The sequence below is a fragment of the Dermacentor albipictus genome, chromosome 1 (genome assembly GCF_038994185.2).
Source record: "Dermacentor albipictus isolate Rhodes 1998 colony chromosome 1, USDA_Dalb.pri_finalv2, whole genome shotgun sequence".
NCBI lineage: Eukaryota > Metazoa > Arthropoda > Arachnida > Ixodida > Ixodidae > Dermacentor > Dermacentor albipictus.
Genome location: NC_091821.1, coordinates 448,279,921 through 448,302,811, shown reverse-complemented (window position 1 = coordinate 448,302,811; position 22,891 = coordinate 448,279,921). Strand labels below are relative to the sequence as shown.

Sequence of the window (22,891 nt, the reverse complement as noted above, 5' to 3'; positions counted from 1 at the left end):
CTGGCCGCCTGGAGCCTTGTTCAAATTGGAAGTGGACGACTATGTACATTATTCACAACAAGTCAACAGCAAGCCAGTCTCTGAAGCGTTGTCTTCTTCCACCCCCAAGCTCATGCTCCTCGTCCTTTATGTTGTGCAGAGCATTGTAACAATAACAAGGATATTGCACAGGTTTTCCTTAGTATAGACGAGGCAACCTAAAGTTTGCCTGCGCGGCACCAGCGCCGAATGCTCCCCTAGCAGACCAATGGAAGTTTCGAGGGTCGTCGCTGCACTAGCATGCGCCCGTGTTCCGTACGGCGGGAGCGCTCATGCGCGTGGTTTTTGCGATGCCGAGTGCGACCTCATCAGCCAGGAAAGGTGGCACACAATATTGATGTGTTGATTGCCACAGCAGCCTCAAAAACACGAAAGGTCGTACGCCACCCATGAAGTTCTAGAGATTTCCAGGGAAGTGGTACGAGAAGAACAGACGACAAGCATGGATAACTGCAGTGCGCCGAGTCAAGTAAGTCTCATACTTTCGCATTCGCGTGTAATATCTTGAAAGCGGAATAGTCAAATGCCTGGTTTTAGTGCACGGCCGTTTGTTTAGTCGTGTCGCATCCGCTGTTTGTTAGCGGTAAATGCATGCGTGTTGCGCCGCTAAGCTCTACGATGCGTGCTCGATTCCCTGCCATGGCGGCCGCATTTCGATAGGGGCAAAATGCAAGAACAACCTTGTTACCGTGTGCTTCAATTTTTGTGCACGTTAAAGATCCCCCAGAGGTTAAAATTATTCCTGAGACTTCCCATTACAGCGGGCCTCATAATGATTTCGTGGTTTTGGCATGGTTTTGGCATTGTTTTGGCACTTAGAACCCCCGAATTTATTTGATTGCACTGTGCCTTCCCTCGCGATCGGCATGGACGAGCTCAAGAGAATTATTTCCCTTTTCCAAATGCTGCAACTTAAATTACTAGTTGTGCAGGTAACGAAAGGGGCCGCGCGCTACTTTTGTGTGGTAGCAGACCGTATTTAATGCAAGCCGCGTGCGTCGGGAAGCGGCAGATCGGAAAGGAGCTGCTCGAGACGTGCGCGTTATGTTTGTTGTTTGCCCATGCTTTCCAAGTATCTAAGTGTGCAAGTATCATAACTTGTAGTGGTACCACTCTTGTAGAATAATATATGCACACAATCACAGGAACGTTACCTTTGCAAACATATTATTGGGAGTAATTTAATCCGCACAACAAATAGGCACACATACTGTTTCATTTATATGCAATGCAGATGGAAGCGGCGCCAAACAGACCAATGGCAATCACAACAGTCTTCTCAGCAGTCAGCGCCACCGGGACATGTGCTTTCGTACTGCAGTGACACAGCTCTTGAGCAGCAGCAAGACACGTGTGAAACAGACTCCAAAACATGCCTTTGTGAAGTGACGCAACCGTCAAGAAGCAGCCCAATGGATCTGCAGTCATCGAGTAGTATGACACCAGAAGTTCCTGCTGCCAGTGTGACTTATGTTGTAATTGAAATAAAAGTGGCTAAATTTCTGAACATGGTGCGTACCTCTAACTCGACGTCGTATACGATCTTGTCGGACACCTGTGACACGCACTTGGCTTTCACTCTCACATCACCGTCCACAATTTGTTCAATGCCGTACATGTTCGGAAGCAGACGCTCCCATATCGTGAGGTTACCGCCACGAAAAAAAGCTGTCGGCATCGGCAACCTTCTTGAAACTGCACGGCAATCTTTGCATCGTTGTTGCACAAGCAGGCGATCTGCCGCTGCCGAAAGCAGAGTGCCGTGAGAACGAGCAGGGAAGAAAAGCGCGGACGGCACAATGTAAACAAAGCGGAGACTGCGCCACGACGCGACCGCGTTGCTTGACTTTTCCACATAGGGGCGCTGTCAGGAGGCGCAGTAGCGCCACCTGGCCATGGTTTTCTCGTCTATAACGAAGATGGAATGCAACAATTTAGGACGCCATTGAAGTATGAATACAATATTTAATGTACATAATAAATATCATGACAACTGTAATCAGTGTTGGCAATTGTCTATGTGCAGAAGAAAGGTGCGGTCAGTAGTGGCGCTGGCGGCGTGGTAAGCACTGTACCACACGTTTGTCGGCACACAGTCTGGTACAAGCAGCATATCAAGTAAGAGGAAAAGCGTTTTTTTTACTCATTTTTAATAAACATCTCTGTGTTTTTTTCCCAAACGTACGGCATGTATCCATTTCCCTTCTGCTTCGTATTTTTTCTTAGGGAGACCACTCCAAACTGCCACAGCTGAGAGGCTCCGTGAGGATGCAAGTGGTCAATGGCAGACTCGGCACCAAAGCAGTCAGACATTAAATCCACTGTGCTAGTCTGCCGCTCCGTGGCTATGCTACTGTTCAGTATACCACACAGTGCATGATGTGCTTGGATTTCTCAGTGTCTGCAAGTTCGGTACCCCAGCAGCAGAAGAGGTACACCATGTGGTGCACAAGTGGTGGCGCACGCTCCCAAACAATTTTTTTTCTACAGGAATTCAGCCACTTTGTAAGCACTTGCATTGAGGGTGAGAGAGATCATGTTGATAAGTAATATACAGTTTCGTGCCACATGTGCACAATAAATAAAATTTTAAAATACTGAATGCTATCATAGAACTCACCCTCGGGGTGTGAAAGATTTAATCATTGTCCCTTGAGATATCCATGCCAATGTCGTAGCCAGACAAACGAGGCATATGCCTCACCATATTCGGCCAAAGGGCTTGCCTGTCCAATTGACATATTGACAGATAAAGTGTCATATGTAAGAGGTTTGTGGCATAAAAAGAAAAGAAGAGGACGATGTGCGAGGCGTGTGACCCGAGGTGTTATCAGGGGAGAAGCGGCGCTGAGCTGGGATGATCCGGCATGGCTCTGGGCCAAGAAGGTTGGAGCACCAGCTTCGTACTGGCGATGGGAGCCATAGAGGTTTGGACACGCCCGTGACGCTGGCGATCCAGGGTGTGGCCGTTGACCTCAGCGACGTTCGAGCGAGGCTCCCTGGACCTGCTGCAGGATCCCACGGCAGTGCCAGGCACTCCAGGAATTGCATCCCTCTTCTTTGGCAGACCAGCACGGACGGTAGTCCCCGGGGCGTCCCGCCGGCACTCGGAAAAGAAGCGGCGGAGCCCGGTGTTAGGCCTAGCCAAGCAGGGCGGAGTGCGAAGTCACCGACATGGTTCGTTAGACCGACATCTGAGACGGAGGAGCTGGCCGGCTGATACCAAGGAAGCAAAACTTGCAGAGTCGGTGGGAGCACTGATGATGACCAAGAGCCGACGCACATCGGACTTGGAGTGACGTGCGACAACAGAACCTTGTAAAAGCGTTCCATTTTGTTAGCGTGCAGCCGTAGGCCAGGGTTGCCGTACTTTTGCACGAAACCAACTAAGGACACACGTAGGCGAGGATAAGGACATTGTTTTGGCTAAGCAAGGGTGGATTTTTATTTTCTGCCAATTGAGTTTTGACTTTTCCTTTTCAAGTGTTTTATTTTGGGTTTGTTATCAGTAAAGTCTGTTTGCTGTGCTCACCTGCATCTCCCGACTCCATCTCTCCTAACATCCGCACGGCCCCGAGATCAGTGACAAAGAAAATGCCATGGGGAAGGAAAATGAGAAAAGTGTATGACAAAAGAAATATTCTGGGAATGTTATGGGCCAATACCACGATTTGATTATGAGGCACACCGTAGTGAGAGACTCTGAATTATTTTGACCACCTGGGGTTCTTGAACATGCACCTAATGCACAGTACATGGATGAAACAAAACCACAAAGCACAAGGATAAAGATGTATGTACTCATGACACCCAAATCAGCTGGGATAAGTATAGAAAGCATGGTAGCCAGTCAAAGAATTTATGAAAAATAGTCAGGGTGGTCTTATCTCCTTCAGGTGCAATATCCACGTTAAAGGATGCCAAGTTCACGACTCAGAATCTTGAAAACTGAATTCAAATCTTGTGCAAACGCTGTGCTGTCTGAATCTCCACATGTTGTTGCTGAAACCCATGGCGACATCTGTTCTTTCTAGTGCAAAACGATATTCTTTAAATACAGTATCGACAGTGGAGATGTTGGCATATAAAAACATGTCGAAAGCATTGTTTGCAATAATGTTTAGTGTGTGCACAACTTTGAGTCGAACATGTGGTTTTCAAGCTTGAGGCAAAGTGCCAAGACGTCCTGAATGAAAGTGCCGTACAGCTCTTCAAACATCTGCGCTTGAGTAACAAGTTCTTTTTTTTGGCAGCAAGCTGGTAACCAGAGGTGTTCCCGAAAAGATCAGGGATCTTTTGCTTAAAAACGTCCCAGCTACACCACAGTACAATGGACCACAGTATCAGTTGAGAAATCGAGCACATTACAGCCTTCCACACATGAACAAAAGTTCACTGTTCCAACACCATAGTGGCAATTTGTACATGCTGGATGACCATCAGAAGAGTGCATTAAAGTTTTGCAAGACAAGGGAACTGCAGTTTTATCCATATTATTTCAGTGCGCAGAAAGATTTCGTGACATAAAGCTAATCACAATGTTGATACTCATATTTGGCCTTTAAATATGTGAAGGACCTCAGGCAATTATGTTTGCAAAACAGAACACCATGAGCCAGCAAGGCCTTCAAGCCCAGCAGCGAGCTCGCAGCCAAGTGTGCAAGTATTGTGCTCAGAAAGTGCCCAGTCAAGAAATGAGCCAGGCTATTTACCTCTTTGGTCCACATTTCTATGCTTGCTTGACGGGCGGTCTCAGTGTTTCGCCACCCACCATGCCAAAACTGTCAGTTGCAGTGCTTTGTCGTGAGCCTTTGAGGCGGTGCATGCACCGTGTGGACTTGTTCCCAAAAGATTGCATAGTCCTCGCTGTCAACATGCGGAAACACTGGATTCTTGTTTAATGGTTTGTCGGTGATGCTCTTCTAGAAAACAGGCACTGTTGCCACATGATAGTGCCAACTCCTACGCCTTCTGCTACGACTCTCTAAGAGGGCACGTGAAGCTGGATAAAACAGCCTTACACATCCACGACTACCTCTTGAAAAGATGGCGAAGGAAAAAGAGTCAACACTGATGTTGACGGAAAGTAGCAAGCCCCATTGTATTCTACACACCCTGCAACAGACTAACAATGCTGACGGCAGCATGCTTGTTATTTTGAATGCAGATATATTTCGGATGCATCTACAAATCGGTGAACCTGTCCAGATGTACTGCCGCTTGTTGTCGACGGAAGACACGGCACTCAACTGAGCACCCACAAGCAAGCTAATCATCCAGCTGCCCTAGTCCCCCCTAGTCCCGAGAATACCACAGCCACCCGAAGAGATGCGCCCTCGCCATGTTCCAGACCCCAACAACCACCCGAAGAGAATGTATGTGCTGTCGGCGCACACTCTGAAACCATCCAGTGCGAACTTCCAAGGCACTGCGTGCTGGGAGAGCCAGCACACACAGAATATGCAAGAATCCTCTGTAGGCAAGATGAAACGCATGATCAAGAGACAACAACCGAATCTACAAGTTTGAGCAACACATTGAAAAAACTGTCCAAGATAGACAGATCGTTTATGAAAACTCTGCTGGTCCTGGCAACCGACGTAGAAGAAAAAGAAACACTACTGGACAAGCTTCTGACAGACTTTACAAAGCTAAAAAGTCTAACACTGGACGCCACACATGAAGTGGCAAGACTCCAAGGAGCAACTGAAACTCAACAGAATCAGAAGACAGAAAGGCAAACCTACTCAACAGTGGTGACAGGCCAAAACAAAGCAGGGGGACAGAGCGTAGAAACGCCTGAGTTCTTTGACGAAGCCATCAAAGACAATAAAAAAACAAACCCAAGTTGGCAATGATTATAAAATCGGAAAAGTTGAATAAAGATGAGATAGGAAAACTCATCAAAAAGAAGGTCAACCCGCAAGAGTTGGGAGTGCAGGAACCCGAAATGCGACCGGGAAAAGAAGGAGTGGTGATCATGTCTTCCTCAAAAACAGGCCTTGACAGACTGAAAGACTACATTGCAAACGATCCAGAGTTGGGTACCAAACTTACCACCAAACAACCCAAACAAAAGAAATTGTAAATGAAGGTTGTTGGAATTGACGAGGAACAGGAAAAAGAAGAAATAGTAAAGAAAATTATTGAGCAAAATGGTCTACAGTGTACCGAGGAAGAATTACAGGTGACTAGTACTTGGAAAGGCAAACAGGGCAAGACAGCCATAATAGCAATGGAATTGAAACCATGGGAGCAATTGAAAGGCAGAAGCCACATAAACATAGGATGGAACAGATGTCCACTTTTTGATAATACTTTCGTCCCGAGATGCACCTACTGTGCCAACTACGGCCACACACAACAATGGTGTCAAGCCAAGACAGCTAAATGTACAGAATGCGGAGGAAGACATCATCACAGTGCGTGTAGAAACGGTGAGTACGAATGTAGTGTTTGCAATGCAGAGGGACTTGCCGAGCAGGCAGACCACTCTATGATGTCACGTAACTGCCCTACATATCAAAAAAGGGTAGAGCAAGAACGCGGAAAAATTATCAGCCAGCTACTACTAGCACGAGTATAAAATACTCAATCAAACTTAACACGACTACCTTTAAAGCATATTTTCTCTGTTAGTTAAAACAAAATGGCTAATCAGAAGCAAAACCCTAACAATAAACTTCAAATAATACAAATTAACTTAGGACGAGCATTTAAAGCAAATCAGAATCTTAATAGTCTACGAGAGAAACAGCATCATATTTCATTAGTACAAGAACCGTAATATTTAAAAGGAAAAATAATCCCTTTTCCAATAAAAGATAGAATTATAGCACATAATGAAAATCCAAAAACAGGTATAATAATTCATTCTAATATGATAAGCATTTTCCCTTTGCGAATAGAAGAAGAGTTAATAGCAGTAGTTGGAAAATTCAAAAATAAAGAAATATTAATAATTAACTGTTATTCCCCACCTAAAAGCAACATTGAGAGACTATTAATTAACATTGACAACATTATTCAAAAAGCTCAAACAAAAAATATAATTATAGCAGGAGATTTTAATGCTAAGAGCCAGATTTGGGGAGGTGATATTCTAGATAAAAAAGGAGAAAGTGTAACAGAATTTATTATAAGGAATAACTTAACATTATTAAATGATAAAGATAGTGATCCCACATTTGAAACAAAGAATGGGAAAAGTTGGATAGATTTGTTCATCATCTTGAACAATCTATGTAATGAAACAAAAAGTTGGAAAGTTTTAAAAGACCCATCATATAGCGATCGCAAACTAATAAGAATAGAAATATTTCAAGAGTCAACATCAGCAGTGTACAAATTAACTAAAAGTGGGAAGCAAAAAGCAATTACTGATCTAATCAAGATAAACTGGGAAAAAGAATCCCAATGCCTTCATAATCCAAAAGACATTGAAGAAATAATAAGTAAATTCTATGCCACCCTTGAAGAATTGTACAAAAAATACGAAAAACGTATAACGAAAGAGAAAAAACAAGGAAAAAGTTGGTGGAACATGGAGTTGGAGATACAAAGGAAAAAAGTAAGAGCAATGAAAAGAGGATTTAAAAAAAGTACAGGAGAAATAAGAGAAAGTATTAAAGAACAATATTACAAGGAACACCAAGCATATGTAGAAAATATAGCAACTGCAAAAAAGAAAAATTGGGACGACTTTTTATCAAAAATAACGAAAAACCCATTCAACATAGGTTACAAAATCGCAAGGAATCAAATAAAACAGCCAGTCATAATAAAAAGTATGGAAAAAGATGATAAGACAACAACCAACTCCTTAAGTGAAACAGTTGAGTATATTTTAAACAACTTATACGCAATCTCAATGGAAAAAGAGACAGAAGCATCAAACGCCCAAGTAGTTGAAATATATAACAACGAGGATGACGATGTGGAATTTACTCAACAGGAGGTAGCATCGGTTGTAAGAAATTTGAAGAAAGATGTTTCCCCAGGACCAGATAATTTAACAACTGAAATTATTCAATTCATTTATCAAAACACGAGTACATCCTTTGTAAATATCTTCAATAGCTGCTTGAACACAGGGCACTTTCCAACAAGTTGGAAAATATAGAAAATAATATTAATTCCAAAAAAGAAAAACCAACTTACTCCGTGAGACTTTCGACCAATAGCAATAAATTCAATATTTGGCAAAATTCTAGAGAAACAACTAAAAGACCGCTTATACTATTTTCTAAACAAGAAAGGACTATTCCTTATAAACCAATATGGTTTTAAACATGCAACATCAACAACATAGGCATTAGAAAATATCAAGAAAAAGTTAGATCAAGCTATTTTGGACAAAGAAGTAGCATTAATAATATCAATTGATATTAAAAATGCATTTAATACTATCGACAAATATGAAATTTTAAAATACTTAGAAGAAAACGAATGTCCAAATAACCTAATAAAATTAATCAGAGCTGTAATGACGAATCGAGGAATATTATATAAAAATGGAGACATAGAAAAGACATATAATTTAAAGAAAGGATCACCACAAGGATCCCCTTTAAGTCCATTATTTTGGACAATAATGATGACTGATATTCTCGTAAAAAAGTATCCAGTAAAAACGTATGTGCAAGCATTTGCGGACGATTTAACCATTATAATAAAAGGAACATCTAAAAGAAATCTTCAAGATAAAGCAACCGAAACTTCAAACATAATACATGAATGGGGTAAACAGAAAAACATTGAATTCAATACGGCGAAAAAGGAATTCATGACATTAAAAGGAAAGTATTCAAAAAGTCCTCCAATACTTAAGTTAGGAAATGAAAAAATCAAAATGGTTCAACATATGAAAATATTGGGATTAATAATAGACGAAAAACTTTCCTTCATACCACATTTAGACTACATAAAAGAGAAGGTAACTAACCTCACAATTGGTTTACATAAGTTTACAGGCAATAACAGAGGAATTAAAAATAAACAACTTCGCGAAATATATGTAAGAGGAACTGAAAGAATAATAACATACGCAGCACCAGTATGGTACAAAGGCACCAACATTCTTCTTAAAAGATTAAAATCAATACAAAGAAAACCCTTATTATCAATAACAAAGGCGTATAAAACTGTATCCAATAAGCATTAAACGTTTTAGCAAATTTGCCACCAGTTCATTTAAATATAGAAAAGGAAATAGAAATGCACAATATTATAAACAATGGGAAAGAATTTCTTTGGAACAATAAAGTATCCGATCGTACCAAAATAACACACAAGATTGATAAATGGGAAACTCGTCCCAATAACAAATATAAATTCAGCTTTAATAAGAATCCAACTAAAGATGCCGAATATGATATTTTTACAGATGGCTCCTCTAATGAATACGGAGCTGGATCAGCTTTTGTAGTCATAAAATCACAAAAAATAATAGACACTAAGCAATACTCCTTGCCAAATTATAGTAATAATTTTGAAGCAGAAGCAGTAGCTATTACAAAAGCATTAGAATATATAACTTCCCAGAATAACTCAGCTAGCTATCAAATTTTAACAGATAGTCTATCAACATTACAAAGAATTAGCAATCCAGACAACATAAATCCATATATATACAAAATTAAAGAAACAATTAGAAAAGTAAACAAGAACCATAAAATAATATTAACGTTTATAAAAGGTCACAGTGGAAATATTGGAAATGAATATGCAGACGACCTAGCTAAAAAAGCCATTCGATACGGGGAAGAAATAGATCTACCCATATCCAAAAAGCTTATTAATAGTCAGTTATATAAACAAACATATATGAAATGGAATACTCAATGGAGTCAAGAACCCAACTTCTATAAAAGCTATACTAAAGGATTGGATCAAAAATATTACTGAAATTCCAACCTTATTCTTGGCCAATCATAATAGGTCACAATTCATGACAGGCCATGGCCGGTTTCCACATTACCTCCAGAGGTTCAGAATTAGGTAAAATAGGATATGTACTTGTGGAGAGGAGGCGGACTCCTTCCAACATTATTTAGAAAAATGCGAAATAACTAGGAATTACCGCGATAAATTAAAAATGAAATTTGGACATGAATACAGTAAGAAAAAATAGAAATTCTAAGGGATGGGGAACCACTTGCGATTTTGGAGGAGATGGTAGAAGAGGTAAATAGCAGAATCTAGGGGAGAAAAAAAAAATTAGTTTTTTTTAGTTTGTAAAAGTAAATAAAATAAATAAATCAGATATACCATTGGTTAAGAAGCAAAAAATCAAGAAAATAAACAAATAGCCTAAAAGCACCTAGCACATGCAATCGAGGAAAGCCCAATAAAAGTCCAAAAGGACATATTTTCAAGTTCAACATAAAATCAACCTCTCATCCCAATAAACAATCATACCACAGACCAATCTTTTAGGCAGTACAAGAAAAATGAAACTACCACCTGACACCTTCGGTATGACGGCCAAGCTAGCACCGAGGAATAATTCTCAACTCGGTAAGACGGCTCGGCTACCACCGAACAGTCCAACAAACCCTGATACCTTGAAATGGTAAGACGGCTGCGGCCACCACTGAAGTAAAGGCATATACAGGAATCAAAAATATTATATGAAAAGTTTTGAAAAAGAAACAAAAAGCAAAAGCAGACCTGACATTATCGGTATGACGACCAACGCTAGCACCGAAGCAGAAAACATCAACCGCATCTTTCGGTATGACGGCGTTGGTTAGCACCGAAGCCAGATGAATACCAACTGTTGAGTCCTCTATTTAAAAGGTAAGACGGCTACGGCTACCACCCGAGTAAAGAGAGGCTCACAGAAACTAAAAACATCCCGTATAAACATGTTGGATAACATCAGAACTGAACTGAACGCCAATGAGTTCAGAACTGCCTTCTCTAACGGTCTATCAAACTGGATGGAGGGATGTAAAAGCACAGGGCCAGAACTAACCCTTTGGGCGGGAGTGTCCATACTCCATACTGCATTGTGCTGGAAGAAACGAATCAATCTCCTCCAGAGTCCGACCTTCTTAATTCCTATAGAACTACAATACATACATTAACACTTAAACTAGTAGTCATTATTCAACAACCGAGAAAATAAATGAAGAACGTAAGAAGATGAATGATACACAACATATATATATGTGTGACTATGTGTGCGTGCATGCGAGTACGTGTATATGTGTATATGGGTGTATATTTATGTGGATATATATATACATGTACGTAAGTACATCATTTAAATAAATAAAAAAATATACAAAAGAAACGAACTATACACTTTGAGAAAAAGAAAAGACGAGCTAACATAAAATCAGAGATTTACAGACTCGAATGAAGGAAAAAAGGCGGAGAAGGAAGTAGTTTAGATACTAGGCTTTACAATCGGTATCATTTAACTAAGGCAAATAAAGCAATCTGAGCTTCTGTAGGCTGTGGAAACCGGTAGAGAGGGAAAAAAGAGGGAAAGAAAAAAAAAGGGAATTTTTTTTTTTCCAACCTGGAAAGAAGACTCCAGAAGAAAGAAGACATCGACAAGACAAGACAGACTGAAGATAACTGACAAGACAAGAGGACACAAGCAATTGAAGACGAAAAAAGAAAACATTGTAAGTCAAGAAAAGACAAGAGAGAAATAAACATTGTATAAGTATGCATGCAATATTACAAAAGAGAAGACCAATGTACGTCAAGACAGACACTATTGGTAATATGTATTCTATTCATGAATAATAAATCCCGCAACCGTCCGTTCCCTTGGCCGTGGTTAGGGCCCCTGGTGGTAGACCCCCCCCCCTCCCCACTTTTTTTTTACACAAAATTATTTGACCACGTCATTTTCATTTATTTTTCTAATTTGGCAGCCTGCAATACTTCGGTGCAGCAGGCAGGGCTTAGTTTCCTATTTTAATTATTTTACTTTTATTAATTTTTATTGCCCAACACAACCCTTATGTTTGCACCACTAAGCCTACCACAGCCCCAAGCTGCTGGCAACGATGGAGCATACTGAAATGTGGTTGCTGGCTTCTTGCCTTTTCACCACACCTCCACGCTACATGACAGCCAACGAAGAGTGGACTATGGACTCTCCCCGAGGAACAAGATGTAATCCAACCTGATTTTCCTAATTCTACGCCCCTCACCCGGTGTGCAACTTGCTACATTTTGGCCCCGTGTGCTCCACTTTGCCATGAGTTACGCAGCCCGCTGAGACCTTATGACACTGACACTGATACCTTAAGAGTTACCACTACAATTCACACCCTAAAGAACCTTGCCAACCTCTGTGTCACAGACTTCGTAATTCTGCCCAAGCTATCTGTCATCTAATCAACTATCAACTAGCATTAAGATACACGACATGCCTCCCCGCTACTCCTCCAAGGGCATCATACATGAAGTTGAAACTCACACCTCATCAACGAACCTCCTTAAACACCTCAAAGCCAACATCTGCAACATCTTGTCTGCTCGCATGATGAGAACGACAAGCACAGCCCTCCATACATATCGCAGCGCTCGTGTCCCATACACAGTGTACAACAAGAATGGGGCACAGCAATGTGCACCTCGCCACCCCGAAGCAGTTCTGTCACACATGCCTGGCTCTGGCTATCGGTCACCAACAAGATGGTTGTCTATACCAAGTCCCACTTCCCTTCCAAGTGGCAGTTGACTCGGGCATCTGCAGGCATAGGACAACCAACATGCAGTCCTCAGGACAATCTTGCCTCTTCATCCACCACACACCCTGAGCTGCAACATCCTAAGGAGAATGCCAGAGAGAATGTGCCACCTCTTCTGCTATGATTGAAATGTACCGCAGTACTGGTTGAGAAGTTGAACACCTCACACTCTGGCACACACGAACAGAACCGTAGCCACACGGCAATGCTAACTCGTACATGCAGCATGAAATAGCATCACTAATCCATGACCAACTGTCAGAGGAATGGAAGACAAAATGAGAGTAGACGTTCAGGGAAAGCAACGTGTCGAATCGCGTTCCGTGCACCCCTGCAAAAGACCAAGGCTATGTTCACACTTGGGAAATGGCAAGCAGGCGGAAAATCTTTGGCGGAAAAGCCAAAGCAGCCGGAAAATCTTTTCCGTGCATGTACAAGATGTTCACATTTGTTTCGACACTGCAGAGGAAACCACTGCCACTTTTGCCTACATCCATCTAGTAGTTTGCGTGCGTTTGTCCACGTGGTGGTGCTGTTCATTATACCATTTCAAGCGGCATGTTTACTCATTGGCCCATCAGTTACTACAAGCTATAATTTTGCGCAACTGTGCGTGTCGTCTGCAGCTTCAGTCTAGTCAGCAATGGACAAGGAAAAGGAAGTAACTATGGTACTTCTGGCCAGTTGCTTTCTGTCAATGGACAATGAAGGATGGAAAACGCGGCCACCTTGGAAGCGGCGATGGTGGGTTCGTCCAGCTTTGCAGAAGCGAGAAAAGTTGGGCCATGCCCACGCTTTGTTGCCGCACCTCAGGTCACGTGATGTTGAGTACTACCGCGAGTAAGTATTGTTGACAGTTCATTGTGTCGTCTTGTTGAATGCTCACACTGTGCTTTCTTTTTTGCTAGCTATTCAAGGATGCTGCCGCGAAGTTTTGATAGACTCTTGGAACTGGTGGGGCCTAGGGTAACAAAAGCGAATATCAAGTTCCGCAAGGCCATTTTGCCAGACCACCGCCTAGCTTTGGCTGTGAGGTAAGCACACTGTCATGTCTGTGTTTTGATTGCACGATGGTTTCGAATTTATGCACCTGTGCTGTGTTTTCGTGCATACGAAGGAAGAGTTATGGGTTCACTAAAAGCTAGGTGTGTGTTTTTCTTGCGATAGATTTTTGGCAGCTAGCGAGACAAGAAGCACCGCGTCATTTAATTTCTTGGCTAGACAGTCGACCGCCTGCAAGATAATTGCCGAGGTCTGTCAAGTAATCTGGGAGGTCATTGGCCCTATTTATGTAAAATGTCTGTCATCGGCAGCTGAGTGGCTCAAGGTAAGTAGAATATCCAAACAATTGGACTTTGCGAATATTCGAATATTGTGTTAATAGATATTCGCTTCTAAAGAAACATTAGTATTCGGTTTCACAAAGTGTCATGATTGGCGCCTATCATTAACCTTTGTCGCAGTACAGTTTTGTCATGCAGCGAAGCATAATGCCGTGCAGTGAAGCACATAAAGAATGGGCAGGTGTACTATAACGGAGCCCGGTATGAGTTTGTTTACGTGCGAGGCATGCGTCGTCAATGGTCGCATCAACAAAGGCAGAGACGTTAATTGTAGCTGAGACGTCTAACCAGAATAAAACCACTGTGCTGCACTCGTGTTTACACTTCCTCTAGTCATTTCAAGTCTCCATATTTAATTTGTGCACTGTTTTACTCTTGCGTTCTTTTTATTAGCTTTTTGCATGCATAGATGCAGCTGAATCTTGCTATAATTAACCTCTTTATACCTTCAACATTTCTTTAATAAGTTCTACTGGGCCAAATTTGGATCTCACTCTTCCACAGAAGTAATAAGCAGCAGTATCACTTCGTAACTCCCAAATTATCCTTGGTAAATAAGAAAGTTTATTAATTCATGGGAGTTTGCCGCGACTTCACGCAACATACGTTAGATTCGAAAATATTCGTCCTAAATCACTATTCACTTCGAACTAAGGATCCAGTATTCGCGCATGCCCACCAAACAGCTTTAAATGCCAAATGATAGCGTGCATTTTTTGTATTGCAAAAATAACTGATAAAAATGGCAAAATCTCTGTCACTATAAGCTGGCCATGGCTAGCGCTTCCTACTTGATTACTTAGAAAATGAAGGTTGAAGTCAAAATCGCAATGAAAATGCATATTAATTTTTGCCCAAGTTTAAATTTAGTTGCTAGAAGTGTCGAGCAAATTAACACACATGCCCAGGAGTTACAAAACGAGTTGGCAGACAAGATAGGTGCTCATCTTTTTTGCCCTTCTCAGTGTGCATATGTCACATTGTGCACCTCTTCAGCGAGAATGTTTCACCTGTTCCCAACAAAGGTTTCTACCCTGCGTTTGGGAATGTGAGTGTAGTAGAGAAGACGCTACTGTTTTGGAGAAATCACGAAGCCGAATTCACACTTCATACCTCAGCTCAGAAGGTGGCATTTTTCCAAATGAAATAACTAAGTACACATAGATTTAAATTTTGCATCTTGTTAAACACACAGGTATGTTGTACTTTCCTAATTTTGCTTCTTACTTAATCAAGTTCAAACTGTGTTTTTAAAGCAGATTAGACTACTGCAGTTGTATAACTGAGTAATTAGGAACAGCACTGAAAGCTTGTCTCTCCAGTAAGCAAATCTAGAAAACACAATTTCTTATAGAGACACAGGTATTGAGTATTAATGCATTGCAACTCGGAGGTCTGCATGTGCTCAGTTATGTAAGTTTGAAGAGCTTCACATACTGTTACTCAGTACTTATTTTAGATTCTGTACATGCAGTCGGAATCTGAGAAGCAATAAGTGTAGCACTATATGTTGCATGCTGGGGTTTTATGTGCCAAAACCATGTTCTCATAATGAGGTATGATGTAATGGACTCCAGGTTAACCTGGACAACCTGGGGTTCTTGAACATGTAATAGTTCAATCACAGACCATGAATTGCAACACTCAATGTGGGCTGTGTGTTCTGCACTGTCAGTGTTACATAGGTAAAAGCAAAACTATAAAGCAACATTTACCTCAGATTGCATTGCTTGAGGCTTTGCACAAATGGCTGAGATTTTACTATCTTATAATGTGGATTTCACTCAGTAGTGTTTCATTCTGCTTTTTTCATTAGGTTGCAAACGAGTTTGAAGAAAAGTGGAACCTGCCTCATTGTATTGGAGCCATTGATGGCAAACGTGTGGTCATTGAGTGCCCCGCCAAATCAGGAACCTTAAACAGGAACTACAAAAGTAGTTTCAGCAAGTCATTGCTTGCGATAAGTGATGCAAGTTACAGGTACGGATGATTTGCGCTGTTCAGCCATTAATTTAAGAAAGGAAGGGCAGTAGGGAAGTTAGAGCATAAATAGCCAAGCATGTGGTTAACACTGGTAATATTGTATTTGGTATATAGCAATCAAGTTAGATTAGCCATGATGTGGACTCCTAGTTACCAAGTTACTTCTAAGTGTACTAAAAATCAACAGATTTCAAGTGAATGGTAAGATAATGAGGAAGTGGGCTATTAGTGGTTCTTGATATACACGACTTCGGACTTAAATCTTTAGTGTTTATATCCATGAACCATTTCATGCATCAGTTAGATATAACACAAAAGTCAGATTACAGTACGTTAATCTCGTCGTCATTAGTTATTCCTTAAAAAAAAAAAGATGCAAAAAGATGAATGTTACAAGATAAAACTGATGGGAGGTTTGACCCATATATACATATGAACATATTGATATATACCCAATAACAACAGTTCTACATGCATTTGCTTCTAATATAAAATGTTTTGTGTCCTTCCTTAGGTTTCGGTATGTCGAAATTGGGCACTTCGGCAGTGAGTCCGATGGTGGTGCGTTTGCACGCAGCAAGTTCCAGGAGTTGATTTTGGCAAATCAAATTGCAATTCCTGAAGACTCCATGATTGGCAACATTGGCAAGATGGCCTATTTTTTTGTTGGAGATGAGGCTTTCCCTCTGAAGACCTTCATGATGAGACCTTATTCTCGCAAAAGTAAGCTACAACAGTCTTTTTATGCCATTTGTGCTGTGTGTTCTTGTAGTGGCACATTGCTTTTCTGTAATTTTTCTTTACATCAAGTTTATCTTGTACATTGTTACAGCCCTTCAACCGCTCTTTGCCAACACATCTGATGCAAGTCAGCCATTTGAAGAGAAACATCAGAGAAGAATATATTTAACTACTGATTTAGCCGAGCTCGAAGAGTGGTTGAGAATGCTCTTGGCATTATGGCACAGAGATGGCAAATTCTTCAACGGCCATTTAAAGCAAAAGACGATAATGTCAACAGAATTGTGTGTGACTGTGCTTGCGTAGCGCTACACAATTTCTTCATGAATCGCCTGCATCTCGAGCTGCATACTGTCCACCTGGAACTGCTGATTGCGAGGACTGGCAAGTGACCAAAGGCAGCTGGATAGCTGAAGAAGGCAGCAGAGATGCTTTGTCTGCATAGCACTCTACAGGCTTTAACTCAACCAGGTATTTCTAGTTTAACAAACGATCTCGTGCATCTGTGTTGCAGAGCGTTGTCTACTTTATGGATTTGTGCACAAACATATCTCGTACTGAAAAATAATATGCAAGCTGAATAGCCCATTCGCTTAAAAAGCATTCCTGGATGCAGGTGCAATTATTTTCTAGCAACAGCTGTTTTTATCTGTTATCTACTTGTAGTTCGAACCTACTTTGCTGGAAGACTATCTTTTAGCCAAAAGTATTATGTTCTCCAAGACATCCATATTGTGACACATTAAAATAAAGGACTCACAATAACAATTTATAAACAAATTTGGGCTTTGCAGTACAGCATCTTGCACAAAGCAATCTGGAAACATATACATTGCAGATTTAGTATACAAGCCATATTAGGTACTTTGTTTTGGCCCAGTTATCTCCGAGTATTTAAATGGCAGATTAAGCCCAAATATCACGTTTTATTTTAATGCTTGACAGAAAACGATGTACTGTGTTATAAACATATCGTAGTACATTTTCTGCACACACTTCTGTTGTCTAACTGTGCTACTTGCCTATTTATTTTTGTTTAGGCAAGCCTATGCTGTGAGGGACAAGCTTTGCCCGTACTGCATTTCTGATGATGGCAGGGTCCCCTGGCACGACAGCATCGTCAATACCACCAGATAGAAAGTAGGTCTTTATTTGCAATAAACATTTATTGTATACATGTGACCGTATTGCAAATAGTACTGTGATTACAAAAATAGTGCAGCTTAGAAAAAAAGCTTTCAAGGAAAATTTGGACACAAACACTAGGCTGTGCAGCTCTGTACACAACATGACTAGCCCTTTTTTTCCACGATCCTGAGTGTACAATTTATACCAAAAGGATAAAAATTGGGTACTAAATGCACTGCGCGGTTCTGAGCTTTCCAAACACTTACTTCACAACTTTAGACAAGCTTAACTATTACATCTACAGGCTTGGTACACAAATCTTAAAATTGGCAGATTTTACTGTGCAGTTCTGTATACCACGCATCTAGATCAAAGAACAACAAACCCTTATTTTTGCTGTCCTGGACAGGGCCTTGAATATCACTCGTATTTTCAATAAATACGCATCACAGGTAAAAACTTTGTACTGTATAGTTCTGTGCAGTGCAGGATAACTTGAACACGCCAAGCCCTTACCGTTATTTGCACAAGAGCTTAAGTATCACACATAGTACTAGGGGAAAAAGACGAATACTACTTACTAGCTACCCAGAGGGCGGAGATCTGTGCAAAGACCATAGGCCAAAATAAGAACCCTGCATGGCTCACAGAAAGAACTGGAAAGCTAACTGCTTCAAAGTTCCACAGGATACTGCGCTGCCTGAAGCCAGAAGGGCTCGTTAACGAAATACTTTACCCTTGCAAGGAAACAATGAAGAATGGTGATCCCAGGCTCTATGGTATACAAAATGAATCAAAAGCGGTTGAAAAATATGTAGAATTGATCCAAACATATCACAAAGATATACATGTCCTGGAAACAGGATTGCACATTCACGAATTACATTCTTTCATTGCTGCATCGCTCGATCACCTTGTGAGAGGTGGCGGTGAGGATGGGCTTCTAGAAGTGAAGTGCTCCACTTCGAAAGCTGGCCAGAGTTGTTGATGCCTGCTCTGATAAAGGTTTCTACTTGGCAGTAATCAATGGTGAGGTCACCCTGAAAAAAAGACCATTAGTGTATTATTATTACCAAGTACAAGGACAGATGGGAGTCACGAAGAAGCCATGGTGCGACTTGGTAATCTTCCCAGACCATGCTGACCTTCAAGGCTCCATATCAGTGGAGCGTATATATTTCGACGAAGAAATTTGGCAAGACATCCTTCAGGGCCTGGTGTACTTTTATAAGACTGCTATAATTCTAGAACTGATGACACGCCGTATCCGACGCCTTGGATTTCTTTATACTACAGGTGCAGTCTACGTGTCCTACAAGAAGTATGCTCTGGGGTTTTATGTAGTTGATCATTGTGACGAGGACAATTTGAAAATAACTATCAGAAGACTAACGCACACAGTGACAATATAGGGCGAATCACCTACATTGATAAGGTGAGCAATAGCACTCAGAAGGCAGTGTAGCCACCTGCATTTTCCTTTTGCACACTTTCTCACTTACCAAGCATATCCTCACACCAAGGGTGGTGCTTTTGGTAGCGTGAGAAGGATATTTAATAATACGAGGGAAATCATTTTTCTCTTTTGTTTCAAAAGAAGCATTGTTGAAACAAAGCGCAAAAGTTGCCTTTATTTTATGACAAATTGATGTATGCTTTGTGGTAGACTGTTCCTTTGCATCATAAAACTTTGGTGCATGACGACACCTTTGAAGTGCTCTGAATAAGTATACCACATGCTTTCGTGTCCTATTTATGTAATAGGACACGAAAGCATGTGGTATGGCATGTCTGTCTCCACTTCCAATTATTTATTAGCGGTCGCCTAATGCTTGAGAGAAATGCACATGTTGTGAAAATTGCGTCTGCTATGTCTAACAATTTATAGGTAAGGGTCTGCCCAATATATGGAACTCCTTGATTCTTTTTACAACCCTTTCAATGTGCACCCGCGCACTTGCAACATGCTTTGTGGCTTCAGCATCCTCAGCATTCATCTGCGCTTCTCCAGGAATACGAAATGGCGGCATATGAAGGACAATATCATGTGGCAAAAGGTCATCCACTTTGAATCCCTTGTCAACCATGATGCCATCTCTCAAGTCGAATAGATCAAGTACTCCAGACTGTTGCACAATAGCTCTGTCACTGGTACTTCCCCCATATAATGGCGACACAAAGCTAACATGGCAGTCAGGTATTGCGCCTACAACACATTTCATTGTGTTTGCAAACTTATGATGGGAGAAAGTTCGTCTCTGGGCAGTTAAGTTTGAGGGATTTAGTATACGGATTTCTGTTGTGTCAAGTATTATACGTGTGTTTGGGTACCATCTAAAATGAGGTGGCATGTGCTGTTGTACTTGAGGAAGTGTGGGGAAGCTAGTCATTTCAGCGAGAACCTTCTGCAATATATGTACCCATTCTGAAAATATATGGCTGAATGATGGCACTGAAATTAAAAAATTGCAAGCAATCTCTCGTGCGGCCATACCTGTCCTTAACCCATTCACTTCCGAAGCCGGCGATCTGCCGGCCACTTCGGCCAAGGCCAAACTGGGATAAGCCGGCGGTTCGCCGGCCTCTGTAAAGAATGCGTTTTTAAAAAGCCCCGACAGATGGCGCTTCTCTCTGCACTTTTGTTGGGTTGTTTAGTCTTTTTAACGCCAGATGGACATAGTTGTCCACTATTTTTGAGCTTGGTTCGAAAAAAAAAAAAGTTGGCGTTTCCTTTTTTTCTGTTAAGTTGTTCGCTGCGTCTCGAGAATCGAGCATGGCATTGCGAAGAAAAACAGCTCTCATGTGTGAGGAAATTCTCGAGCTGGTGTTCCAAAGTGATGATGAAAGTGACTGTGGTGACGATCCAGAGGCTACCTCGAACCAAGAAAGTGGCGACGATGAGAGTGACGGTGAGAACAGCAGTGGTTGTGAAAGCGATCTGTGTGTATCTGAAGGCACTCCGCTCTCCTCCCCACCGCCTTCCAAGAAGCCAAGAAATGAAGATTGGCAGAGGGAGGAAAAAGACTGTTCAGATAATGTCTCGAAACTGTCTTTTACCGGAAGTCCTGGAGTCAAGCGAGCGATCCAGCTCAAAGTAGGTGAGAGTCCTAGTGCTTTGGGTCTGTTCAACGCTCTCCTTGGAGACGATTTTTGGGACATGATTGCAAGGCACAGCAACGCTTATGCAAGGCAGAAACAGGCTTCTAAGCCGGACCCCACATGGCATGAAACAACACCAGGAGAGATGAAAGTTTATTTCGCGCTGTGTGTGCTAATGATCCAGGTACGAAAGAGCAGCATCCAGGCATATTGGTTACAAAGAAGTGTGATCTGCACACCATATTTTGCGGCCGTAATGCCAAGGCAACGTTTCTGGGCGCTCTCCCGATATCTACATCTCTGTGACAGCAACCTTGCAGCATCTGATGACAAGCTGAGGAAGCTACAACCTGTATTGGACTATATCATCAAGTCTATAGGTAGTGCCTACTCTCCAGAAGAAGGTCTCGCTGTGGACAAGAGTTTGATGAAATCTCGTGGTCGCCTCGCATACGTGCAATTCAACCCCTCAAAACAAGCCCGTTTTGGGGTAAAGTTCTACAAGCTGTGCGAATCTGTTAGTTGCTACTGCCTGAACTTCTCTGTCTATACAGGAAAATGTGAGCAAACTACCGCTACCATTGGAATGTTGTGTAGCGAGGCCGTCGTCATCAACCTTGTCGGCGATCACACAACGGTCACACAATCTACAAGGACAATTGGTATTCTTCACCACTCCTATTCCTTCACATAAACCAAGCAGGATCAAACGCTGTGGGTACTGTTAGGGTGCACCGTAAGAACATGCCCAAGGAGCAAAAAAGATGAAGCTAAAAAGAGGCGAGTGCGAGGCCTTCTTCTCGCAAGGCGTCATGGCTTTGACATGGCAGGACAAGAAGCCTGTCAATATGCTCTCTACGTGTCACAACACAGCCAGTGTGACTGACACCGGCGAGAAAAATCGCCAGAGTGGCCTGCCTGTTTTGAAGCCACAGGTTGTGCAGGACTACAACCGTGGAATGGGAGGTGTGCATCGATAAGATCAACAGCTCGCTTCCTTTCCTATAATACAAGAAGATATTTTTTTACATCATGGATATCACTGTTTATAACAGCTACATCCTATTAGGCAAGATTACAGGAAAGCGAGTGAGCTACACGGACTGGAAAGTCGACCTGGCAGAACAGCTGATCGAAGAGGCTGTGCTACCGGGATACCAGCAACGAGGCAAATTGCCTGTTGGTGCTTCACCAATGCGGCTAGAAGCCTGTGAGTGGGTTCACTTCCCTCGCCAAATCTCACCGAACACAATCAAGCAAAATTCATCCAGACAATGTCATGTCTGTAAAGCTCAGAGGAAGAAGAGCGAGAGCTGGTGGGAGTGCGAGAAATGTGAAGTGGCACTTCACATGCCCTTCAAGGGGAGTATGGTAGCGCGATTCAAAGACGGGACAAGAGAAGACACAAAGGGACACACACAGCGCTACCCGTCTGCTTCAAGACCTTCCACACTCGCAAGGTGCTCTGAGTGCAATGCTTCCAAAAAACATTCCCATACAAAATAAAAGAAAAAAATGTTCATGTGGGACGCAATAGCCGGTGCTATGGAGGTTTCTTTACGACACGATACAAGGCAGTCCGTGGCACCAAAAGCTGCACGAACAGCTTGCGGGAACGCCCGTCGAAGCCGCGGAAGCGAATGGGTTAAGCGAACCAGTATTGCATACATCTGCTCGGCAGCACTAAGTGACCTGCTCTTTATGTCTATTGCAAACCGAGGGTTATTGTTCAAAACTAAATATAGTATATCATTAAACACTTGCACAGAAGGCAGTCCTATGTAATATAACACATCCTCAGCAACTTGCATGTTATCAAGGCACAGTGTTGTAGCCTTA

The 22,891-nt window shown here is 41.9% G+C and overlaps 2 pseudogenes; both read left to right on the top strand.

Moving 5' to 3' along the window:
• The first annotated feature begins 13,401 nt into the window (after nt 1-13,401).
• Nucleotides 13,402-17,962, top strand: LOC135915343 (uncharacterized; annotated as a pseudogene).
• Nucleotides 17,963-21,308: 3,346 nt separating this feature from the next.
• LOC135915355 (piggyBac transposable element-derived protein 4-like) lies at nt 21,309-22,521 on the top strand (annotated as a pseudogene).
• The last annotated feature ends 370 nt before the right edge of the window (nt 22,522-22,891 follow it).